Source organism: Triturus cristatus, chromosome 5_2 (assembly GCF_964204655.1).
Source record: "Triturus cristatus chromosome 5_2, aTriCri1.1, whole genome shotgun sequence".
Classification (NCBI taxonomy): Eukaryota; Metazoa; Chordata; class Amphibia; order Caudata; family Salamandridae; genus Triturus; species Triturus cristatus.
The window spans coordinates 974,673,786-974,691,250 of record NC_140588.1 but is presented as its reverse complement, the minus strand read 5'-3'; positions in this window follow the sequence as shown (position 1 = coordinate 974,691,250).

The following is a 17,465-nucleotide window of genomic DNA, read 5'->3' as shown; positions in this document are numbered from 1 at the left end:
TTTTTTGTGCTTTCAACCTACTTCCAGTTAATGGTAGAAATGGGTATGAAAGCAATAATGGATCCTGGAAAGCTATACATTTTAGAAACGTAGACAAAATTCTGAATTCAGCAAGGGGTCATTTCTGTAGATCCTTCAAAGTTTCTTTACAGAAAATAACTGTTGAATATAGGAAAAATTAAATATTAGTTTAAAAAAAACAGCCATTTGTGTCAACATTTTCACCTGTAACTTCTTTTAATTATGACAGCTGTTTGAAAGCAATATATTGTTACATCCGCTGGACCTTTCTGGTTGTTGGTATATATAGGATTTGTAGGTTCACCAAGAACCCGACGGACCCAAGGACAATAACTAGGGAGCGTCTTGCAATTGTTTTTTATTATTTACCAGGTAAATAGCAATTAATTTGGGAAAATATATATATGGAAAAATTGGTATGAGAGACACCTATGTATTTATGAAATTGGAACAAAATATAGAGTTTAGAAACAGTAGATATTTGCACATTTCCAAAACTGTGAGTACCCATACTAGCACGAGAATTATAGGTCATTTTTCAAAATGACTTCTTTTTTTACACATTCTGGCACATGCATCAACAAAGACTTTTGCGATTCCTTAATTGCGATTTTTAAGGAATCGCAATTAAGGAATTGCAAAAGCCTATGCATGTAGGAATCGCTATAAAAATAGCGATTCCTACAAATTCCTTAATTGCGACTCGCAAATTGCGACTCGCAATTAAGGAATGCCGTCCCATTCATTCCTATGGGCCTCCAGGCCCATAGGAATGAATTGGAGATTGCATGAGCAAATTGCGCGTACCAGTAGGTACTCGCAAATTGCTCATGCAATTTCAAGGGTGCAGGGGTGTCAAAATGACACCCTATTGCACCCCTGAAATTGATCTGTGCACATATGTTGCACACACACATGCTCTAAGGGCATGTGTGTACGCAACATGAAACTTTGAAAAATGCACAAAAGTGCATTTTTCAAAGTTTTTGCAAATTACCATGAAGTTCAACTTCACCTCACATATCTGTGGTGGAAAGTTCTGGAATCTGCGTGGAGCCACAAAATTCCTTCACCCCGCATTCCCCAAAGTCTTCCGATAAAAATGGTACCTCACTTGTGTGGGTGGGTCAAGTAATCGCGACAGGCAAGGGCCCAAAACCAATTGAGGCAACATCAAAAGTACCTATCACCAAACAGCCTGGTTTTGCAAGGGGGGCCCCATGAGTTTTTGGCCCCGGGCTCTGTGGCCATCTAGGGAAACCTACCAAACCAACACTTTTCTGAAAACTAGACACCCGGGGGAGTGCAGTGAGGTATGGCTTGCATGGGTCCCCCAACATTTCCCTACCCAGAACCCCCTGCAAACCTCAAATTTAGCTGAAAAATCACTTTTTTCTCAAATTTCTGTGTGGGAAAGTTCTGGAATCTGCGTGGATTCACAAATTTCCTTCTACACAGCATTCCCCCAGGTCTTTTAATACAAATGGTACCTCACTTGTGTGGGTGGGTCAAGTACCCGCGACAGGAAAGGGCCCAAAACATATTGAGGCAACATCAAAATTTGAGGTTTGCAGGGGATTCTGGGTCGAGAAATGTTGGGGGATCCACGCAAGCCATACCTGCCTGGACTCCCCTGAGTCTCTAAATTTCAGAAATGTGTGGGTTTGGTAGGTTTCCCTAGATGGCTGCCATGCCAAGCCCGGGACCAAAAACTCATGTGACCCCCCTTGCAAAACCAGGTCATTTTTGGAAACATAGGGGCATCTGAGTTTTTGGTCCCGGGGTCGGCAGCCATCTAGAGAAACCTACCAAACCCACATATTTCTAAAAACTAGAGACCTAGGGGAGTCCAGGGAGGTATGGCTTGCGTGGGTCCCCCAACGTTTTCCTACCCAGAATCCCCTACAAACCTCAAATGTTGATGCAATTTTTTTTTCTCAAATTTCTGTGTAGGATAGTTCTAGAATCTACGTGGATCCCCAAATTTCCTACCTCCCAGCATTCCCCCAGGTCTCCATATAAAAATAGTAACTCACTGGCATGGGTGGGTTAAGTACCCGCGACAGGCAAGGGCCCAAAACGTATTGAGGAGACATCAAACGGACCTATCACAAAATAACCTTGTTTTGCAAGTGGGGTCACCTGGGTTTTTGGCCCCGGGCTCGGCGGCCATCTTGGGAAACTACCAAACCCACACATTTCTGAAAACTAGACACCGGGGGAGTCCAGCGAGGTATGGCTTGCGTGGATCCCTCAACGTTTTCCTACCCAGAATGCCCTGCAAAACGTAAATTTAGCTGAAAAAAAGCACTTTTTTCTCACATTTCTTTGTGAGAAAGTTCTGGAATCTACGTGGACCCACAAATTTCCTACCACCCCGTATTCCCCAAAGTCTTCCGATAAAAATGGTACCTCACTTGTGTGGGTGGGTCAAGTACCCGCGACAGGCAAGGGCCCAAAACCAATTGAGGCAACATCAAAAGTACCTATCACCAAACAGCCTGGTTTTGCAAGGGGGGCCTCATGAGTTTTTGGCCCCAGGCTCTGTGGCCATCTAGGGAAACCTACCAAACCCACACTTTTCTGAAAACTAGACACCCGGGGGAGTCCAGTGAGGTATGGCTTGCATGGGTCCCCCAACATTTCCCTACCCAGAACCCCCTGCAAACCTCAAATTTAGCTGAAAAATCACTTTTTTCTCAAATTTCTGTGTGGGAAAGTTCTGGAATCTGCGTGGATTCACAAATTTCCTTCTACACAGCATTCCCCCAGGTCTCTCAAAAAAAATGATACCTCACTCGCGTGGGTGGATCAAGTACCAGCGACAGGCAAGGGCCCAAAATTTATTGAGGAGACATCAAAATAACCTATCACAAAACAACCTGGTCTTGCAAGGGGGATCACCTGGGCTTTTGGCCCCGGGCTCGGCCGCAATCTTGGGAAACTACCAAACCCACACATTTCTGAAAACTAGACACTCGAGGGAATCCAGCGAGGTATGGCTTGTGTGGATCCCCCAACGTTTTCCTACCCAGAATGTCCTGCAAACCTCAAATTTAGCTGTAAAAACCACATTTTCCACATATTTTTGGATGGAATCACCGTGCCGGCACACATTTCCTACCCCACAAAGTTACCCTCTGTCTCCCGAGTAAAATGATACCTCACTTGTGTGGGTGGGGCAAGAGCCTGTGACTGGGAAGGGCCCAAAACACAGGGAATAAAGGTATAGCACCGAGAATTCTAAGCGCTACATTAAAAAAAATATACATTTTTAGCCAATTCTGCATTGGACACCCACACAAGTGAGGTATCATTTTACTCGGAACACTAAGGAGAACGCTGTGGGGTAGGACATTTGTGCCAGCATGGTGATTCCACACAAAAATATGTGGAAAATTTGGTTTTTCAGCTAAATTTGACATTTGCAGGGGATTCTGGGTAAGGAAATGTTGGGGGATCCACGCAAGACATACCTCATTGTACTCCCTAGGGTGTCTAGTTTTCAGAAATGTGTGGTTTTGGTAGGTTTCCCTAGATGGCGGCGACCCGGGGGCCAAAACAACAGGTGCCAACCCCCCATAATCAGGTAGATTTGTTATAGCTAATTTTGAAGTCTCCACCGTACCATTTGGGCCATTTCCTTTTGCAGCCACTATGCCTACCCACACAAGTGAGGTACCATTTGTATCGGAAGACCTGGGGGAACGCTGGGTGGTAGGAAGTTTGTGTCAGCCCGGTGATTCTACAACTTTCCCACACATGAATGTGAGAAAAAAATGATTTTTTCAACAAAATTTGAGGTTTGCAGGGGATTCTGGGTAGGGAAATGTTGGGGGACCCATGCAAGCCATACCTTGCTGGACTCCCGCGGGTGTCTAGTTCTCAGAAATGTGTGGTTTTGGTAGGTTTCCCTAGATGGCCGCCGAGCCTGGGGCCAAAAACTCATGGGACCCCCCTTGCAAAACCAGGTTGTTATGTGATAGGTCATTTTGATGTCACCTCAATAGGATTTGGGCCCTTGCTTGTCGCGAGCACTTGACCCACCCACACAAGTGAGGTACCATTTTTCTAGGAAGATTTTGGGGGATGCGGGTAGGTGGAATTTTGTGGATCCACACCGATTCTAGAACTTTCCACACCAGAAATGTGAGGAAAATTTGTTTTTTTGACACATTTTGAGGTTTGCAAGGGATTCTGGGTAACAGAACTTGTTGAGAGCCAGACAAGTCACCCGACCCTGGATTCCCCTCGGTGTCTAGTTTTAAAAAATGTATAGGTTTGCTAGGTTTCCCTAGGTGCAGGCAGAGTTGGGGGTCAAAATCTACAGCTAGGCACTTTGCAAAAAAAGGGTCAGTTTTCACTGTGAAAATGTGGTGTCCATGTTGTGTTTTGGGCCGTTTCCTGTCCCGGGCACTAGGTCTACCCACACAAGTGAGGTACCATTTTTTTCGGAAGACTTTGGGGATTGCGGGGTGGGTGGAAGTTTGTGGATCCACCCCGCAAGAAATGTGAGGAAAAGTTTTTTTGTGGACACATTTTGAGGTGTGCAAGGGATTCTGGGTTACAGAACCTGGTGAGAGCCAGACAAGTCACCCCATCCTGGACTGCCCTGGATGTCTAGTTTTCAAAAATGTATAGGTTTGCTAGGTTTCCCTAGGTGCCTGCAGAGCTAGGGTTCAAAATCTACAGCTAGGCACTTTGCAAAACAAGGGTCAGATTTCACTGTGAAAATGCGGTGTCCATGTTGCATTTTGAGCTGTTTCCTGTCACTTGCACTAGGCCTACCCACACAAGTCAGGTACCATTTTCATTGGGAGACTTTGGAGAATGCAGGGTGGGTGGAGGTTTGTGGGGCGAGGCAGATTCCAGCACTTTCCATCACATAAATGTGAGGAAAATGTGATTTTGTTTTTACAAAGTTTGAGGTTTGCAAGAGATTCTGGGTAACAGAACCTAGTGAGAGCCACACAAGTCACCCCATTCTGGATTCCCCTCAGTGTCTAGTTTTCAAAAATGTATAGGTTTGCTATGTTTCCCTAGGTGCCGGCTGCGCTAGGACTCAAAATCCACAGGTAGGCACATTCCAAAAAGAAAGTCAGTGCCTAGTGGGCTTTCTGCTGCCCTGGGGAGGGGGGAAATCGGGGGCTATTGCCCTGATATGCCCCCAAGAGGGGCAGAAGGACTGTGGCTATTCTTTCAGGGGTCGGGGGCATTGGGATGCCCATTCTGGTCAGCCCCCACCCCTGCGTGTAAGAAAGCCAGCATAATCGCTGGCGCATAGTGGGCTTTCTGCCCCCCCCTCCCCCCGGAGGGTAGATCAGGGGCTACTGACACCATCTGCCTCCTGGGTGGGGCAGAAAGACTGTGGCATCTTTTTTGGGGTGGGTGGGGACATTGGCATGTCCATTCTTGGCTGCCCCCACCCCGAACTTTGAGGAAAAAAAATCCCTGGTGGCTAGTGGGCTTTCTTCCCCCCTGGGGAGTGCAAATAAGGTGCTATTGCCTCATCTGCCTCCCAGGGGGGTGCAGAAAGACTGTAGCATTTTTTTGGGTGGGCTATTGCCCCCATCTGCCTCCTGGGGTGCAGAAAGTCAAGTCTTTTGTTTTCTTTGGGGGGGAAGGCTGGGGGCATTTGCATGCCCATTCTGGGCAGTCCCCACCCGGGCCTATAAAAAAAAGAATCCCTGGCATCTAGGGTGCTTTCTGTCCCCCCGGGGGGCAGATAGGGCAGAAAGACTGGAATTTTGTTGGGGGAAGGGGTGGGGGCATTGGCATGCCCATCTTGGGCAACCCCTACCTCTAAATTCATCGGGGGAAATCAAAAACTGGTGTCTAGTTGGCTTTCTGCCCCCCCTTGGGAACAGATTGGGAACTACTGTCCCGATCTGCCCCAGGGGGGCCAGAAAGACGTTACCTTTGCGGCAGGGGGTGGGGGCATTGGCATGCCCATATTAGGCAGCCCCCACCCCTAATTATAATTTCAAAATAAATCCCTGGTATTCACTGGGCTTTCTGCCCCCCCGGGGGACAGATTGGGAACTACTGTACCGATCTTCCCCCCAGGGGGGGCAGAAAGACTGTACCTTTGTGGCGGGGTGGGGGCATTGGCATGCACATATTGGGCAGCCCCCACCCCTAATTTTAATTTTTTCAAAACTCCCAGGTATCTAGTGGGCTTTCTGCCCCCCAGGGGGGGGCAGACAGACTGTCATTTGGCAGCCGGGCGGGGGGGGCATTGGCATGCCCATATTGGGCAGCCCCCACCCCTAATTATAGTGGAAAAAAACATCCCTGGTATCTAGTGGGCTTGCTGCAGAATGGGCATGCAAATGCCCCAAGCCTACCTCCCAAAGAAAACAAAAGACTTTCTGCTCCCCCAGGAGACAGATGGGGGCAATAGGGGGGCAGAAAAACTAAATGTGCCCACATTATTATGGGGGGAGCAAAGGCCCTTGCCCAAGGGGCAGCTCCCCTTCCCTGGTGCCTAGTGGGTGGATCCCTGCTTGGAGATCGCCCTACTGGGCTCATTTCAGTTTCGGTTTCACCGAAATGACATCAGCGCGACGTGCGTGCTCATTGTCATTTCAGGGAAACCGGGGGGGGGGGGCCTCTGGAGCTGGGGAAGCTCTTCCCCAGCTCCCGAGGATGTTGGTGGGTAAAGGGCATCCCCCTGGTGCCCGCACCAGAGGGATTCCCTGGGTCATGGAGCCGTCCGACGCACATGACCACTTAAGCGTCGGACGGCTCTCGCGGGTCCGACGCACAGAAGGGGTTAAGGATCAATACGATATTTTTTGTTACATTAGGTGAGAGTCTTGAATTTAAGAAAAATAATTGTAATGTAATATACTCAAATAATTACATTTAAATGAAAATTAGGATTATAGTGCTTTAGATTTTTTTTTATTTTGTTCTACACTGAAAAATAAATATACACTATTATTTTATCTTAATATTTTTTACACATTTTTATCAAGTTTTATTAACTTCTTTTTTTAAACTTCAGGCTATACTTTACCATAGGGAGATCTCTGCCACCTATGGTGAAGTACAGAGAACACATTAAATTCTGTACTTGGCATTTCCTGAGTGTGCGTACTATCTTGGAACCTGTGCAACATACATCACCGGTTGGCTCTGCCGGCATTACGCACCACCTGCCTTGGGCAGAGGAATCCGGTAGGAGCATTCTGTGTGGATATATATATATATATATATATATATATATATATATATATATATTCACTGAAAAAACCATAGGTTTCACACACGTTATAGTTAGGAAATAGCATTTAAAAAACCTTGCAAATTCACTGAAAAAACCATAGGTTTCACACATGTTATAGTTAGCTGGACATTTTACTGATAAAAAACCAATGAAATTCCCCCGTTCTAGTTAGTGCAGGCAACTATAACTCACGCGACCGCAATCCTCTGCTGATGCTAATACTGTATTTAGACACTTATTTGCCCATGTCTTCTTCCATTAAATTTTAGCTATACATATATTACAAATATTTTTTTTTCATAAAGACACATATGTCATCAACAGAGGATTGCGGTCGCGTGAGTTATAGTTGCCTGCACTAACTAGAACGGGGGAATTTCATTGGTTTTTTATCAGTAAAATGTCCAGCTAACTATAACATGTGTGAAACCTATGGTTTTTTCAGTGAATTTGCAAGGTTTTTTAAAATGCTATTTCCTAACTATAACGTGTGTGAAACCTATGGTTTTTTCAGTGAATTTGTACGTTTTTTTAAATGCTAAGTTACTTTATGCCGTTCGTGGCGTGCGCGCCCAGTTAACGCAGTTCGTTCCGTGCGCGCACGGTGCGCTTCGTGCACCGTGCGCGCACAGGGAGCACGCGGTGCGCTTCGCGCACCGCGCGCCCACTTTACGCAGTTAGTGCCGTGCACGCACAGTGGTCACGCGGTGCGCTGCGCGCACCGCGTGCCCACGTTACGCTGGATGGGCCATGTACGCACGATGCGCTTCGCGCACCGTGCGCACATGGGGGACATATTATGCGCTTCGTTGTGAAAGGTTTTCTTTAGTCATTTGTTACAATATATATGCCATGCACAAATGGTGCCCTTCGGGCACTATTTGCTCACGGGGTGGAGAGAGTGTGGATAATTGTTTTTTTTTTCAATAATTTTTACCGTACGCGTATGGTAAGCGTAATCGGCGATTTTTCGAAAAAAAATAAAATTGTTTTTTTGGCCTTGGGGGTTGTTTGGGGACACCTATATCAATGCTGGGTGGTTAAGAACTGAATATACTGCCCCTTTAGATGTTTTTTGTCTTTGTTTATGCTGCCCCACTCAGAGTGCGAGAGAGAAAATGGCGGCCGCCGCTTCCTGGTTTCGACCGATTCGAATGTTTACTAAGATTTAACAGCCAATCAGAATCGCGCTCGCCACCGTACGCGTACGGTAAGCGCACCGTAAGCGCACCATAAGCTGGCTCAGATATATATATTGATTTAAAGGCTATTTTCTCAGAATCTACTGAACAGATTTACACCAAACCTACAAAAGGCACTTCCTTGACCTGTAGACTACCTCTCTGCCAAATTTCAAGGAACTCTGTTCAGCCGTTCGGGCTGTAGCTGTGTCTAAAGGTCCTATGGAAAAATGCATGGGAAAAACGTGTTTTGGGACCCCCCTTTTATCTCAGCCCCCGCTTGATGAATCCCCCCGAGACTTTCAGGGTAGGAGCGGAGCGTAGCGCCCCATTAGTTTTGAAAATTTCGCGAGGATTCGTCGACCGGCGCCAAAGTTATTCAAAATAGAATGTTGCGGTTTTCCTATGGAAACGTGGTCCTAACTATAACTACCTACTGGCGACCGCCAGTAGGTAATATATATATATATATATATATATATATATACTGAAAATCACGCAGATACTGCCTGCATGATAATTAATATATTGCCCTCCGGTGGGCCTCACAGGTGAGTGTTTACACAAAGCATGCTGGATTTCGTAGTTTCTTTGCAGTTACATGCAAGTGTTTTCCAGAGGCCCACTGGAGGGATGTAAGTATGAACTTTTAATTTCACTGCAATCATGTAGGAACCCACTGAAGGGAAAAATGCAACTGCTAAGAAACTACAAAATCCAGCATGCTTTGTGTAAACACTCACCTGTGAGGCCCACCGGAGGGCAATATATTAATTAGCATGCAGGCAGTCTCTGCGTGACTTTCAGTGTGCCTTTGAAAATGGAGCTGGGGGCTCTGAAACCGGTCAGGCAAAGAAAAGAAAATCTGGAATGCAAATGCTGGTTTCCCTCATTAAAGATTTCAAGTGAAATACTGCTCTGGAGTGCGTCTTCGTTCTTATGACAACTTTGGATGATATATATGAAGCTGACCTTGTATTTCAATGGGGGATTGCGCACAGGTCACTAACTTGAAAAAGGCTTCGCTGAAACGCATTGTTCGTAGGCACAATAAATATTTTGTGCTGTCCTCTGGTGTGCCGCTGTTTATTTTCCGTTGGGATCGCCTGGAAAGATTCTTTATGTTGAATTTAAGCGGTTGCAGCCCACTGCTGAAATCCGATCGGTTGCCAACACTTCAACCCGGAAGTATTGGCAGCCATCTTGGAACTCGATTGATCCAAGTCCCACAAAAAATTTAAAAAAATAAAGAAGGGGGCAGGGCAGAACACCCTGATTGCCTAGTCCTCCTGGGGTTCCCACTGGCACCTTACAAGGCCCCAAAAAAAAGCATTAAGAAAAAATTGGCGGGATCCGGCTGAAAATGAAAAAAACTAAATGAAGCGCAGGCTCTCACGCTTTTAGTGTGGGCCCCCAGGTGGGCCAGGTCCCGAGGACATTTGTAAATACGGGAGGAGGGCACTTGCCCCCCCCCCCTCCTGCTGCTTATTATGTCCTGTGGACCACCATCTCCCTGGGCTTTTGTAAATATTAATGCGGGAGAGGCCTGAATGGCCTCACCCACTGCCTCGGGGACCACCACTTTCCCAGGGCTTTGGTTAAAATAAGTGGGGGGGACCGCATAGACACCCCCTTCAGCCCCAGTGGCTGCCCCCTCCCCGGAGCTTCATTATAAATAATGCGGGGGGCTTGCACGGACTACCTGGGGGACCACCACCCCCCCAGGGCATTAATGAAAATAAGTGCGGGCTGCTGCATGGACCACCTCGCTGCCCCGGGGTCTGCCCCTGCCCTCGGACTTCTTTGTAAATCAGTGCAGGTGGGCCACATGGATGGCCCTGCAGCCCCGGGGGCCAGCACCTCCCCAGGTCTTTGATACAAATAAGTGCGGGGGCGCGCGAACCCCCTGCAACTCCGGAGGCCACCATCTGCCCGGGGATTTAATGTAAAAAAATGTGGGGGGACAGCATGCCCTCCCTGCAGCCCCAGGGAGCATCACCTCTCCGGGGCATAAACAAACAAAGGAGGGCGTCCACGTGGCCCCCTTCCTGGAGCCCTAGATGGCACAGGTGTCCGAGTTGAAGCTCCCATTCTGTAACTGTATTAAGCAGCCTCAATTTGTGTGCAGGATCAATGCCAAACAAATGTTTTTCTCCGCGTTTACATCATGAAAAGTTTTCTTTGATGGAAGTGTTTGCATCCTTGCTTTTGCCGAGCTCAATACTTCATGTAGTGTCTCTGACGAGGAGGTTCTTTCTCTTCATCTGCTGCTGAGACAAGTGATTCTGTTCGGCCCTTTTATAAACAATAATCTAAACGTGCCTACACACCCTGCCCGTTCGGCCTTGCACCCGCAGTCTTCCCGCCCTTTTCCCAGGATTATTACCAGCTTACTAAAAGGAACCCCGGCGCATTTCCCGCGTGTTGGCAAAGTTACAAACACACAAGTTCACTGGATGCATTTCTCTGGCATCCTTTACAAAGCTGTAGTGTAGAAGATGCACTATACATTTACCCAATGAGGTAGGATTTACTAATTAGCCATTAGAAAGTACTCCATTTGACTAGAATTGTTGCACAAAACCGTGGGCTCTTCTTGCATAAATATGCAGGACAGGATTCATTCTGGTACAATGCTTGTGTCACAAAATTAAACCTCAACAGGAAGCACTTACAGCAAGACAGCAGGACAGCAGGTGCCTGAGTTGACGTTCCAGTTCTGTATTGTATTAATAAGCCTAACTTTGTGCGCATGATCAAGGCTAAGCACGTGTCTTTCTTCTTTATTTCCATCGCGAACATTTAGCTGTAATCCTTGATGGAGGTGTTTGCATCCTTGCTTTTCTCGAGCTCAATACCTCATGTAGTGTCTGTGACGAGAAGGTTCTTTCTCGTCATCTGCTGCTGAGACTAGAGATCATGTTCGGGCCCACTATATATAAAATGCTATAATTTAGCATTGCATATCTCTCAAAAGGCAACTCTGTTGCGTCCACCCAGGAAGAGCCACTGTGTATGACTCTGGAATGACACCTTACAAACAATCTGAAGGATCTCTCAGCCTTATACGTATCAACAAAGCTTTTCTCAATTAATAAAAATCAGTAATATATGCCATCATGTAGATAAGGTTTTGTGGCTATAAACACTTAAAAGTGCACTCTGAGCTTCACAAACATGCATCCCACTGGCGCAATGCCACCTGAAGTATGGGATGGTAGAATACACGTTGGAAATTATGGGAGTCTGCAGGAGTGTACAGTGTAGACATTCTTGTGGGGAGGGCAATAGGCTGAAATCTTTCCAGTCACTACATGTCAATTCCGAACATCCAAAGTCTCAGAAATGGAGATATTTATAGTTGAACAGGTGTTTCCATTGTTCTTTTAGGCTACCCCTGTACAGTCTCCCGACTTGCCTTTAGAACATAAAATGTACAAATATAGGGACATAGAGGAATTATGTCAAATCTCTATAATACAGTAGTGGACTGGCATTGTTCCATACCTACCAGTGAACACTTCTATTACCTCCAGTAAGTCCCAGACAGAGGGAATACTGAGAGTTGGTCGGGGGCCACAAAAGCGGGCAGGGAAACAGATGAAAAGATTGTTCCTGCCCACAGGGAGCAGCATTTTTACCTGCGTGCCCCCTTCCCTCTTGTGTGGTTTGCGAGGCCCCAGGGGATGGGGTCCACGGGGCCAAATCAGCCTGGGGTGGTAGGCCACATTCCCCCTATAAATATAGTGGCAGGCCCAGGGTGATAGGGTCCCCGGGGCCATAATTGGCCCTGGAGGGGGGCCTCGAGCCTCCCTCCCCTAAAATAATGTGCCGGGGATAGGGTCCCTGGGGCAAACTTTTCCCCGGCCCCCTTGCCCCACAAAATGTGCCAGGCCCTGGGGGATGGGGTCCTCGGGTCGAAATCAGGGGAATGGCCGGACTGAAAATGCAAACCAGCCCTGGCAATTGAGTCGTGCCAGCCGCAGGTGGGGGGAAGCAAGTAGGGGTGGGGTGTTGGGGGTGTCTGTGGAAAACACTTATGTTACTGGGGGTCAATATTGCAAAACTGGCCCCTGGTAACAAAAATGTCCCCCAGGGGTCCAAAACCGGCACCCACACTGGCAGCCCACTGGGGAAACAGCCGGTGCCCAATACGGCCAGTCCAGCCCTGATCAGGGGTGTGGGCTTGGCTGCATGCGAGGAGTTTGCCGTAGGACCTGGCCGCCGGAGGTCGTGCGCAGCTTTGGGTTGGCTGCATGTGGGAGGCTGGCTGCAGGACAAGCCCTGTGGCTAATCCCCCACCACGTATGGCCGACGATTCATCTGTGTCCTGGTGCATAACCAATTACTGTAGCTGGTGCGCTCATGGGTGAAAAAACTCGTACTGATTAAAAATATACACTTTTTTTTTTAAAAGAAGATTTATAGCATGTGAATCAGTCTTGAATCTTTGACGCCTAGTGCTTCACATGCTGGGATTTTTTATTTTGTACTTGTTAAAAGCAAAACTACATGTCCCCGAATGCAATGTGCTGTTGGCCTTCAAGGCCAAAACTAGCTGAACAAACATATCCCCATTCAGTGGCTGTGGCTGTTTAAAGTGGATGCACTCTCATCGTCGTCCTGTTGAGCGAAGAGAGTTCGCATTTGTGCTTGTGGTTCCCGGTAATGTCATTGTGGAATTAAATTATTGTTGTGATGTGGAAGGGGAGATGCTATGATCAATGTCTCTAGAAAATGTTAGGTAGGGCACACGTCCTAAGGAAAATAGTTGGGGGACAAATTATCATATGCAATCCAGAAATTATGACACAAGAAGTGATGTGCTAAATAGTGTGTTATGACTAGAATAACCGTTACTTAAAAGTTTATGGGCCTATTTTACGGAAAAAGCAAATTAACATATTCAAAGTAATATGAAAGAAAATGTTTTTGTTTTACTTTTTTTTTTAAATCACGTTTCTAGGTGTCAAAGGTCTTACTGAGTTAGGAAATGGCAGAAGTGACAATAGTTTTTAGGTCGAGCCTGAGCCAGCGCGTATGTGCTGCTCTGCGAGGCTTCTTGTGGTTTCTCTGGCTTCTCCGTTTGGGTCTGACTCCTCCCACTCATTGGATTTGCTTTTGCGTGTGTTTTTCAAAAATGAAAGCACGCAAATGGCTAAAGGCAGGTGCATGTCCCACCTCTTTTCTAATGTTCACTCCCACAGCGTTTTGCTCTCTGGAGCGACCAGCGGCGCGCAGGGTGGCAGCTGCATTCTTTGTGTGTCAAGGTTACTATTTCCACACAACGCGCCATGCTTTCGCTTTTGCTTGTATTTTTTAGACAGTTGTAAGTCTGTTAAGGGTGACTTGGTTGGAATGGTCTCAGTTTTCGTTTGCATTATGTACTTTTTGTGTTGGTTGGTTGAAACTCTTCATGAATTATAATTCTAGAAATTGCCTTTTTTCAGCCTTGAACTGTGCTTTTTTCGGCTCTGACCTGTGGCCCTCTGAACATTGGCCACTACCCCAGCCTGCGTTCCATTTTAAAGTCCATTCGGTGATTTTGATTTTAATGTGATGCCTTTTTCACACTTTTTCGGTGTTTCATTTGTTTTATGTTCTGTAGCATTACGATAAGCCTTTAAATGTTAACTTTTTTAGCAGGGTTTGAAAATGGGTGGCACGGTTTTGTATGCTGCCCCATAACCTAACCACACACCCCTTGAGGTTGGTGCGCCAACAAATTAACGGGGAGCAGAGCCCGTGAACGAGCCGAGTCCCGAAAAATCTTTAGCGAATACATCATGCAACAAACATAATGTAAGGAAGCCGGTAAGTTTTCAGATTGCTTATGTGTGACATTTCTAGATTTCTATTTCGATTAGGCGGGATACTTCAATGTGTTTTGTGTGAAAGTTTGAACGATGCTTTCTCATGAAAAACAAAGCAATCAATCAATCAATTAATAATTTGTAAATCGCACTACATACCCGTGAGGGTTTTAAGGCGCTGGGGGGGGGGGGATGCTGCTGTTATTGGTCGAAGAGCCAGGTCTTGAGTTGTCTCCTGAAGGTCAGCAAGTCTTCGGTTCGTCGCAGGTAGAGGGGGAGGGTGTTCCAGGTTCTAGCTGCTCGATGGGAGAAGGATCTGCCTCCGGAAGTGGCTCTCCGGATGCGTGGTACCGTGGCCAGGGCGTGGTCAGCGGAGCGGAGTTTCCTGTTGGGTACGTAGAAGGAGAGCCGACTGTTGAGATAGGCTGGGCCGGTTTTGTGGAGAGCTTTGTGTGCTTGGATCAGGAGCTTGAAGGAGATTCTTTTGTCGACTTGGAGCCAGTGCAGGTTCCTCAGGTGGGGGGTGATGTGGTTGCAGCGCTGGACGTCGAGGATCAGGCGTGCAGAGGCGTTCTGGATTCTCTGTAGTCTGTTGATGAGCTTGGCCGAGGCTCCGGCGTAGAGGGCGTTTCCGTAGTCGAGTCTGCTGCTGACTAGGGCCTGGGTGACAGTCTTCCTCGTGTTTGTCGGGATCCATCAGTAGATCTAGCGAAGCATGCGGAGGGTGTTGAAGCAGGTGGAGGAGACTGCGTTGACTTGTTTTGCCATGGAGAGTTTCGAGTCGAGGATGACTCCCAGGTTGCGTGCGTAGTCGGTGGGTGCCGGGGGGGACCCCAGTGACGTTGGCCACCAGGAGTCGTCCCAGGCAGAGGGGTTGGATCCGAGGATGAGGATTTCCGTCTTGTCTGTGTTCAGTTTGAGGCAGCTGTCCTCCATCCAGTCTGCGGCAGCCTTCATTCCCAGGTGGAGGTTGGATTTGGCGGTGAGGGGGTCCTTGGTGAGGGAGAGGATCAGCTGAGTGTCGTTGGCGCAGGTGATTATGTTGAGGTTGTGTTGTCTGGCGATGTGTGCCAGTGGAGCCATGTAGACGTTGAACAGCGTCGGGCTGAGGGAAGATCCCTGAGGGACGCCGCAGATGATCTTGGAGGCATCCGATCGGTACGGGGGGAGGCAGACTCTCTGAGTTCTGCCGGAGAGGAAGGAGGTGGTCCAGTCCAGGGCCTTGTCTCGGATCCCTGCGTCGTGGAGGCGCGAGCGTAGTGTGCGGTGGCAGACGGTGTTGAAGGCGGCGGAGAGGTCCAGGAGGATGAGGGCCGCCGTCTCGCTGTTGTCCAGCAGGATCCTGATGTCGTCTGTGGCGGCGATGAGGGCGGTCTCGGTGCTGTGGTTGCTGCGGAATCCTGATTGGGATGGGTCCAGGATGTTGTTGTCTTCGAGGTGACGGGTGAGCTGGGTGTTTACTATCTTCTCAATGACCTTTGCTGGGAACGGAAGCAGGGAGATGGGCCGGAAGTTCTTGAGGTCGCTCGGATCCGCCTTGGGTTTCTACAGTAGGGCGTTGATCTCTGCGTGCTTCCAGTTCTCAGGGAAGGTGGTGGTCTCAAAGGAGAGGTTGATGATTTTGTGCAGGTGCGATGGAATTGCTGGCTATGTTGAAGATGTGGTGCAGGAGAGGGTCGGACGGGGATCCGGAGTGGATAGTTCCCATGGACTTGATTGTGTCCTCGATGCTCACGTTGGCCCAGGTTGTCAGTGTGTCGTGGGCGGTGGGTTGCGGTGGGTTCAGTGCGGTGTGGTCGGCAGGGGCCGTCCGGGGTGTGAAGCTGTCATGGATGTCGGTGATTTTCCGGTGGAAGAAGGCGGTGAGGGAGTCGCACAGGGCTTGCGAGGGTGGGATGTCGTTGGCGTTGGAGCTGGGGTTGGAGAGTTCCTTCACGATGGTGAAGAGCTCCTTGCTGTTGTGTGCGTGGTTGTCAAGGCGGTCTGAGTAGGAGGTCCTTTTGGCGGTCCTGATGAGGTGGTGGTGGTTGCGGATGGCGTCTTTGTGGGCGGCGCGGCTGTCTGGCGTCTTGTTGCTGTGCCATATGTTTTCCAGTTTCCGGCAGGTGCGTTTTGAGTCGAGGAGTTCCGGGGTGAGCCAGCTGACTCTTTTGCTGGTGTCTCTGCTGGTGGGGTTTTTCAGCGGGGCGACGGTGTTGGCACAGTCGTTCATCCAGCGTTCGAGGGTGAGTGCACCTTCATCGGGGTTGTTGGGGTTCGTCGGAGGGTTGAGCGCGAGGTTTGTCTGTAGTTGTTCTTGGGAGACTTTGCTCCAGCAGCGGCGGGGGGGTCTGTAGGGAGCGGTGGTGTGTGAGGGGTTTCCGGAAGGAGAAGTGGATGCAGTGGTGGTCTGTCCAGGTGAGTTCGGAGGCGTGGCTGAAGGTGACGTGGGGGCTTGAGGAGAAGATGGCATCTAGCGTGTGGCCGGCGATGTGGGTCGGAATCGTGACGAGCTGTTTCAGTCCGAGGTTGGCGAGATTATCGATCAGGGTGGAGGAGTTGTTGTCGTTGTTGTTCTCCAGGTGGTAGTTCAGGTCTCCGAGGAGGATGTAGTCGGTGGGGGTCAGCGCGTGCATGCTGATGAGGTCGGCGATGGAGTCGCAGAATTGAGGCCGGGGTCCTGGCGGTCTGTAGATGAGGGTGCCTCTTAGGGTAGTCTTGGGGTCCGTGTGGATCTGGAAGTGCATGACTTTCAGCGGTGCTGAGGGCGTCGTTGCCGTTAGTTGAGACCTTGATGGTGTTTTTGTGGACGATGGCGATTCCTCCTCCGGCCTTGTTGGTGCGGTCTCTGCGGGGGATCTTGTACCCGACTGGGATGACGATGTCTGGTGAAGAGGTTTCGTTCATCCAAGTTTCGGTCAGGAAGGCGTTGTCCGGTGATGTGTTGAGCAGGATGCATCTAAGCTGGTTGGGTTCCGTCGTGGCAGGTGTCTTGGCGTTTTCGAGGCAGGAGAAGCTGCAGTACCAGCAGGTTAAAGGACCGTGGGTGCGCCTCGGGGCGGCCTTGCAGCAGGTGTGGGTCCTTCCTGGGTTGAGAGTGACGACGGTGTTGGCGTTGTAGCAGAGACGGTCTTCCTGGCAGGTGTGGGAGCCAGGGGTTCGGGCGCGGTCCAGGCGCGGACTGGCGCAGATGGGCTTGCCTTAGGTGCGCCTTCGGCGCGCCAGCGGCGCGGCCGCGCA